A 9,258-nucleotide genomic window follows, 5' to 3' on the forward strand; every position below is an offset into this window, starting at 1 on the left:
GTGGTGCAAGGTGTGAGTGCGGCACCGTGTGTGGAAGCGACCCCGTGTGTGAGTGGTGTGGTGGCGATGGTGCCAGAGTGCGTGCTTCCCAGCACGCCGGGTGTGGATGGGGCACCGTGTGTGAGTGAGGCCGTGTGTGTGGATGAAACGGCCAGTATGAATGAGGCACCACGTGTGAGTGGTGTGGTGGCGATGTTGCCGGAGTACGTGCTTCCCAGCACACCGTGTGTGGATGAGGCACGGAGTGCGAGTGAGGCACCGCGGGTTAGTGCCCCCGCGTGTATGAGTGAGGCACAATGTGTGGATGAGGTACCGCGGGTGAGTGCCCCCGCGTGTGTGGATGAGGCACGGAGTGCGAGTGAGGCACCGCGGGTGAGTGCCCCGCACGCGTGAGTGAACGGCCGTGTGCAAGGTCGCTGTGTGCAAGGGAGACCGTGTGTGTGAGAGAGCGGTATGTGAGGGAGATGTCGGTTGGCATGCGGGAGCACGCAGCCACGTCTCCCCGTGTGAATGTGATGGAGTGGACTGTGTGCGTCGTAACACGCAGGTGTGCGTGGGTCGAATGGCGACGACGGCGACAGAGGAAAGAAAGCCGAGTGGCGGCTGTAGTTGTTTCGAGGACCGTGCCGGGTTCACCCAGCAGTGAGCACGCGGTTCGTGCTGTGCAACGCACGAGACCACCACGTGCTCGCTTGCGAGAGTGAAGTCCCGGTCCGGAAACGCACGCGGTGGATTTGCCGATCCCGCGGACGGACAAAGTTTAGGCAGGCAAACGGATTTGGACCGGACGGGTTCTCCACGCGATCGTGTGTGTTAAGCTCCAACGGGCAAAGCACATGTGTTCGCGTGGGGAACCCCTCGAGACGTGTGGCTTGTGTTTTGTTCTGCGCACGGTGACGTCATGGCTGCACGTGGGGTTGGAATCCGGCAGGAGGGGTATCTCTGCCGGATGGCACCGTCCAAGGAGGGACGAGGAACACGTGCAGCTGCATGACGTCACGGGCAGGTGTAAAGTGCGCGAGCTCTGAGTTGCCGCGCAGGTGCTGCGCATGTAAAGAGAAAAAAAAAGAAGCAAGCCTCACTTTCGGGTGTACAGGATTCCTGGGCAAGGGGTGAAAGACCCCCTTACCTGGGCACAGGATGGAAACTAGTTAGGGGGAAGGGTTAGCTTAGCTAGACCGACTTCATGGGGCAGGGGTAAGTCCTCATGGAGTCCGTGGAATGGATTAGTTAGAGGGATTGTAGCCAGATTTAGGTTGGGAAATAAATTGATTAATGGGATTATTTGGAGACCGTGACAGACTTGTGAATGTGTAGAGGGGACGTAGTTTAGCTACGTAGGTTAAAAGGAACGTGCTTTAGTGTAAGGGACGACGTGGGAGCACGAGTTAGTTAGGGGATGTAGTTAGGAGGATGGCAGAGTTCAGCGGTGTGTGTGTTGAAGAGTTGTGAGGTGAGTACATGGTGAGTGAGTGAGGCCAGCGTGTCTGTGTGAGTAGAGCGAATGGGGAATGCATGGTGCGATGAGTGATTGGGGGGAGGAGTGACTCCCGCCCAAGGGACCCCGGGGTCAGAGTAAAGTGAGTTAGCTGGGTTAGTCAAATTGAAAAATGGAGGTCGTTTTGTTGTTGGTGGGAAAGTAGGCTCGAGACCCATTTGGAGGGGTGCAGGAGCCCTGTTGACGGGCTTGGGAGCGTGGCTGCGAAAGGTGAGTATCGCTGAGTGGGTACCCCGGGCACCAGGCTAGTCGGCCGCGGTAGGCCAAGGGCCCATGGGGGGCTGGGATAGAGTAGTGGGCACGGGTGCGCCTGCTTGGTGCGGGGGCCCGGGGCGCCATTAGCCGCGTGGGCAGTGTTGTGGGCACGGGTGACCCTCGGAAAGGGGCCCGGGAGGCCGGCCTGCCACGTGTGCGTTTCAGGGGAGGTGCCATGGGGGGCACTCCCCGGTGTTAGGGAGCTGGTAGGCTCGGAGGCAGTGTAGTGCCCGGGGTGCCATAGCGGGAGATTCGGCAGAGGGTCGTGCCTGCCAAAGGGAGCCACGTGTCCCAGCCAGGAGACCGTGTGAGGGCACGGAGAGAAAATTGGGGGGCGAGGCCCGAAATTGTGAGGACACCAACACAGGCGACGGGAATCTGGGTTGTTAGAACCAATAGTTTAAGCGAGAGGCGCTTGTTGAAAGCCCCGGGGTAGTTTAACAGTTAAATGGTTAGGGTAGATTAGGAGATGTACCCCTCCGCACCATCCATCCCCTCGCTGTCGTTGTGGGCCGCTGGACCCACTTTGGGTTATAGATCGCCGAACTCTGGGGAGGCCATTCTGAGGCTTCGTTGGGCCTCGGCACAGGACGTTAGCTCTCCCTTGTTCCCCTCCGGGAAGGGAACGTAGGGGTTGGGAGTAGGCTAGGTGACAGGATAGGTTAGCCGAACAAGGACGATAAAGGGGGTTAGGGGACGATTTATAGTGGGGGAGTAAAAATGAAAACAACAAAAAAATAAGTTGGGGCTAAATTGGGGTTTGACAAATTAAGGGAGTGGGTATGTACAGTGACAGGCAAAGGCGATAGGTTGGGAGGGAGACAGGTAGGTAGGTCCGAGCCCGCCTTCTAAGTGGCCAGCACCACCGCACTCCCTCCACCAACCTCCATTGAACGGCAAAGGTGGGCCAACTTCATTGGCTGGCCGTGTTTTACTTCAAGGCCTGTGCCGGCCAGTTCATCTGCGGGCTGTGTTTGCCTGCAGCGGCCTTCTTCTGCGGGCTGTGTTTGCCTGCTCACCTTTGCCATGCCATGCCCACTGCCCACGTTCACCAGCCCCGTTCAATTTTTGCTTTGCCCCCCCCCCTGTTCATTTCCATGTGCGCCAGGATCCGCAAGGCAACAGTTTGCAAGCTGCAAGAACTGCCCTGTTGGCAGCTACAACATGGGCCTGCAGTGGCGGCCCGTGCACCGTGTTTGTGTCCATGCATCCATTCGTTGTGCTCATTGCGTGTGCCACTTGAGCTGGCACGGAGACTGCGTTTGTGCAGCCCATGCACCGTTGTGGTTCACTGCATTCAGTTCAAACCGTTCATGCATCCATTCGTTGTGCTCATTGCGTGTGCCACTTGAGCTGGCACGGAGACTGCGTTGTGCAGCCCATGCACCGTTGTGGTTCACTGAGTTCAGTTCAAAAGGGAAGGCCTTGGACTGCGTGTGAGCAGCCAGCCACGTTCCCTGTCACCTGCATTGTTTTGAGCCAGAGACTGCATGTGGGCAGCCTGGCTCCCTGCTAACTGCTTTTCTTTTGCAGAGTTCAATGATCCTGGGCCATGGTTTAGTGTAAAATTTGTAAGTTAAGGTTAAGATGTACTGTACATATGAGTGCGCCCCCGGCATGTTTGTCTTAGCGCCGGCAATTTTATTTAAGTCGTCCGTGTGAGTGAGTTTGTTTAGGTAGTTACGCAGCCCTCAGGTTATTTATTTTGGGGACACGAATACCATGAATGTCGCACTCAGGGATCCGTAGGTAAAATGTACTCGGGGAAAACTACACATGATGGCACACGAAAATTTGACGACTCGGGACGAGTCTGTAAAAAGGGAAGGGGGTAGTGTTGTGGTTACCAGATTCGCAAACCACCATTCAGGTCCCTTAGGTGAGGTATCTCGGTAAGTGCATGTGTAGTTAGGCCCAAACCCGTTGTCTAGTGGGAATACATGTCATTTATGCGAGCTGCGACTCTTCAGGATAGCCGTTTTTCTTTTACTATCTTTATTTTGGACCAACCGCCATGATCACAACCACAACATCAACCACCGACCACAACCACCGCTTCACCACAACCGCCACGACCTTCACGCACACCTCACAACCGTAGCATCGCCACCGTTCTTGCCCCGCTGTGGGTACCGGTGTTGGACTCATGCAGAACGCGCGTCGAACAGCGTGTACAAAATCACGGATTTTGTGCTTCAAAAACGGATCAAAAACGACACACGCCCACTTTTTGCCGTCCAATCGGTGAGCGAGGGGCGAATTGGCCCCGCCCCCAGGGCGATCGATATATGCAAATTTGTGGATCAAAAAGCCTTCACGCCCACTTTTTCTCGGGCCAATGGGGAGCGAGGTGAAAGGTCAAAGGGAGGGGGTCAAAGGCGAAGTTACGGGGGATAAAAGGACGGTGTTCGTCAGTCAGAAGAGAGTCGCGAAGGAGAACGAGAGAGAGTCAGCAGAACGAGAACGAGGAGTCGGAACGAGGGAGTCAGCAGAACGAGAACGAGGAGTCGGAACGAGAGAGTCGCAAAGGAGAGTCGCAAACGAGAACGAAAGAAGTCTGGAGCCCGAAGCCTGCAGTGGCTGGAGAAGCTGAAGAGAGTCGGACGAGGGGGTGCTCGCGTCGGTGCCAGGAGCTGCACGCCCGAGGGAGGCCGGCAGCGCGACCTGGCCGAGGTGGAGACGCACACCAGGGATAATAAAGATCCTCTATACCCCGAGCATCAGCAACCCCCTCCTGTTTCCCCCCGCGCTGAGATAGTGCGACCAAGGGGGCCCCGTTCCCACCCCCTGCCAGGCACTGTCCACGAGGCCTGCGGGTTGCGGGGCCATCGCCGCTCCGCGTCTCATCACCAGACGGGTAGGCCCGACCCGGTCTCGGCCTCAGGCCTACCTCATTCTTGGGGGATTTCTTTTCCTTGGTTTTGGGTATGTGTTGTCGGCGCCGTCTGTGAAGTAGAATTGTATAAGTGTTGCCGTGTGCTCGGTAGTCGGTATTAGCTCTGCACTGTGTTTTCACTTTTATGTTTGCTTTTTGTGTAAATGGAATTGTGTTTTCTTTTTTTGTGTGCATTTGGTGGAATTGTATTTGTGTGCTTTCCGTTCGTCGCGAATAAATGTGCTTTATTGTTGAACTGTTCTCCCGCTTCGCTTCGTCTTTTCCTCCATTGAATCCCCATCTTGCTTCACGTAAAGGGTTGGTAGTGGGCTGAATACGCCCGATAATTAATCGAACCGTCGAGGTCGATGATAACACCGCTCGGTTATTCTGATAGTACGGAACGGGTCGCTTAAGTGGCCCGTGTCCGAAGTCGACCTGCGGCGAGGTGCGATCGCCCGGTCTACCCTCCGCGTGGGTACTTAGGTAGTTCGAATTTGGCGAGCAACCCTATCCCACGCGGGGGCTGATTGGCTCGATCGCGGTGAGACCGAAAGGTCCACCCGTGACTGCTTCCCGGCGTTAGTCCGAGAGGGTCACGACTGGATTGTCCGTCCGGTGGGCGACGTGCCGCGATTCGAGTTACGTGGCCGTCGCACGCCGGCGGGCGCGAAAACCGCAACAATATATTGCTGGAATGTTGCAAAAGACTGTGACACAACCCATTCATTCAAGTTGTGCAAGTGGAGCACACAGCAGGCTCAATCCCGTTACTTTTTCGATGCACCATATATATATATATATATATATATATATATATATATATATATATATATATATATATATATATATATATATATATATATATATATATATATATATATATATACACACACACACACACACACACACACACACACACACACACACACACACACACACACACACACACACACACACACACACACACACACATATATATATATATATATATATATATATATATATATATATATAGTGGATCTCCACCACGCCGGCGTGCGGGCGACCGCTTTTAGCTAATTCGCGGCGCACGCGCCCACCGACCGTGGCAATCCTAGTCGCAGCTTTCGGATCAACGCCAAAATCCAGCTACGGGTGTGTTTTTAACCACATCGTAAATCAGCCAACTCTTCTGTCCACGCACGACAGGGTCCGATCGCCGAATTGTCGACATCCCTAAGTATGCGCGCAGACAAAATGCTGGGGATTTACACCTCAACGGAGCCTGCACGAAAACGAGCCGTTCTTAAGCAGCTCGTTCCGTTTGCGATTTGCCGAGCGGTTTTATATCGCCAAGCCCCGTCGGATCCGATTACTTTATCGGCTATTAAAAGCCAACTAATATTCCGTACGTAATTACAGCAGCTCAATGGAGGAAGGGGACGCAACGAGCAGGTGAACATTCAAACAATGGCATTTATGTAGTCAATGAAGCAATGCAGATATACAAGCACGTATGCAATGAATGGGGGTAGGGACAAGACACGAGCAAACAAAGACCTCCAGCCGTATCTATTTATTATGTACACAATCACTTAACCACAATTCTACTTAGCAGACACGGCACCACAACTTTCATACAAAGAAAACCCCAGGAAAGGAAAGGGCAGAACAGGACCCGTAGGCCTTTAATGCTCGCGGAGCTTTGGAGACCGAAGGAGCTCCGTGAGACCGGGCTGGTTACCTGCCACCCTCGTGGTGACTCGCTGGGCGACCCTCGATGTTCCGTCAACATGGTGGTTGGTGTAATGGCGACTCGGTTGGTGCGGCCTGGTCGATTTGGCCTATCCGACGACGCCTCAGAGGAACGAACGGGCTTTTGCTCTTTCAAGAGTTGATGCTCTTTTACGAGCCCGCCCGTTCCTCGGCGTTTGCTCGGACCGTTCTGTCGCTGGCCGGTGACCCCTCTTCGGCCGTCACCACCGACCCACAGTTCGGCACGGTACTGCAGGCTTGGCTGCACTCCAGGCTTCGCTGTGCTCTGACGACCCCGACTGCCTTCCACTGGACTCGAACCTTGGCGCTCTCCACCCCGACTCCAGCTCGACTCCAGCCAGACTTTGAACCCCGACAGACTGCTCGCTTGGCGTTCCAGCGCCTTTTTATGGGGTCCGGGAGGGGGGGAGGTGAGTTTGATCTCCCACCTTCAACCTTTCACCCCCCGCTGGCTCTGCCCCTTTTGGTGTTTTGATCCGATCTCGTCGCCAAACGCGGAGAGAGCGGACGTTGTGGAAATCATTGGCTCCCGCCCCAACGAGGGAGTCCCCGCGCCTGTCGGCGGAGATGCCATTCATTGGGATTCAGCGTGGCTGGCGAAAAGATGGCGGCGCAATGGAGATGAAGGTGAGGCGATGTTGTTCGTTTGTGGAGATGTTGTTGAGGAGATGGTGAGGAGATGTCATGGTTGGCGCTGTGGTGGGGATGGCATGGTTGTTGAGATGCGGTTGTGGTTGTTGAAATGCGGTTGTTCCAAAATAAAGATAGCAAAGGAATAATACTACCTCAAAGATCACAGCCCGGTTACATGAATAAAATCCTTTAGACATCGGTGGGGAAATCTAATCTGAACACACTTATCGACATAACTGATCTCTGGGAAACCTGAATGGTGTTCTGTGAATTTCCACAACCGTAACAATATATATATATATATATATATATATATATATATATATATATATATATATATATATATATATATATATATATATATATATATATATATATATATATATGTATGCAGGGTGTCCCAAAAGTCTGGATCCAAAGGCATTTTTCCCAATATACAATTTGATATTTTTCTTTTTCTTTCAGATCCAAGATGGTTTCGAAACTAACAATAGAAGATCGAATTGAACTCATTCTCATGTACGCAAGACAGGATTCTTCACATCGAGGAGTTGCTGCCGAATTCAATACAAAGCATCCTGATAAGAAAGCATCCTGATTCTTGTTTTCAGCATATAAACAAGTGTCGCGAAGTCCAAGGCCGTCAATTTGATCATTTACTGTAATAGAACTTATAAATATATTTTTGCCTATGGATCCAGACTTTTGGTGCTCCCTGTATATATACACACACACACACACACACACACACACATATATATATATATATATATATATATACCATATAACCTTTGCAAAGCACACTGAGTCATATAAAATAACATTTCTTTAGAAACAGTCACGAGGACAAAGGAAAATGTGATGACTCATACGCTGCTGAGGTTAAAAGTTAAAACCTCCACCACCCATCATCATAAGATACGGGATGAAACTTTGCCACCGTGGCGCCCGTAACCAAGCGTGCAGGCATGCACATACACCTGCGGAAAGTCTTTACAGATCCAAATCTACCCATATGTACCTCGACATTATAGCAACTGCTGACTGTACATCCCAATCGGGACACGAACTGAACTGCTATCGACTGCAGGGCACTTGGCAAGAGGCTTCATCACTCAAGGAAGTACTCCAATTAAATCGTTGATGAGGAACGGCTGGCTTGGCAAGCAATAGCAAGCTGATTGGTCATGGCAAAAAGCTTGGTGTTGGCTTAGTGGTTAGGGTGGTGGCTTGGGATCCTAGGGTCCTGAGTTCAAGTCCTGTTGGCCTCTGAATTAAAATAAACCAGGAGTTTGACTCAGCCTATCATCCTTCCGAGGTCGGTAAAATGAGCACCAGTGTACTGGTAAGGGGGACACTGCATCAGCGGCATAGCCGTGTCCCAACCAATGATGCAACCAGCAGCCACAGGCTGCACTCGATAGAGACAGAAATGTCATGGCAAAAAACTAAACAATGCCGATTTCTAAACATTTTCTGATTTCACAACAGATTTCACGTTATTTAATCCACGTGATCTGATCCTCCAAACTCAAACTATATTTCGATTTTATACTTTAGTCTGTGAGAATAGATTGTGGAAAATCACCATATAATGCATGAAATCGATCCAAGCTCCTAATTTGAAAACTATAGCACTTACAAAAGCGATGTACACAGTGATTCATCGTTATGAAGATGCTCAATGATATCACTGAGGAAAGCGAAAAAATACATTTTGAGCAATACATATTGTAAAAAAATATGTAGCGATACAATACATATTGTAAAAAAAAATACAATAAAAATACAAATGCATACAAAAATACATAAACCATTGCGGCCTGTTCCAACTCAAGGCATTGTTGAGCAGGCCGAAGAAAATGGCCAATTAAGTCCCCAGCAAGGCAACCAAGGATACCTTAAGATGCAGTGACGTGTCCGAGGATGCGTTTGATGAAGAATATAATTAAATGAGGCCGTTAATTATCTTCAAAAGGGGTGTTTTAATAAACTCAAACACCCAATTTTCACTCATGCATTCCATTGTAGTTCCGTTCGTATGCATGCAAAGTTTCAGGCTGTGAGGTGTCATGGTTTTGAAGTTATGGAGGAGACACGCAGACAGATTATTATAGATTAAACACGTTGGAAGGGTGCTTTCCAGGAGCTTTTATGGCTGTGTGTGCATAGATTTATATATATATATATATATATATATATATATATATATATATATATATATATATATATATATATT

General features: G+C 50.7%; 1 long non-coding RNA gene across 1 annotated transcript in view; it reads left to right on the forward strand.

The window, feature by feature from the left end:
- The window catches only part of LOC147012701 (uncharacterized), a 55,259-nt gene extending 47,544 nt beyond the window's left edge, over positions 1 to 7,715 (forward strand). The window contains exon 3 of the long non-coding RNA XR_015051039.1: positions 7,485 to 7,715. This is a non-coding gene — a long non-coding RNA (uncharacterized LOC147012701). The remainder of the gene's footprint in view (positions 1 to 7,484) is intronic.
- Positions 7,716 to 9,258: the final 1,543 nt, after the last annotated feature.

This window comes from Eptatretus burgeri, chromosome 14, assembly GCF_056783735.1.
Source record: "Eptatretus burgeri isolate ZD-2024b chromosome 14, Ebu_testis_v1, whole genome shotgun sequence".
Lineage (NCBI taxonomy): Eukaryota > Metazoa > Chordata > Myxini > Myxiniformes > Myxinidae > Eptatretus > Eptatretus burgeri.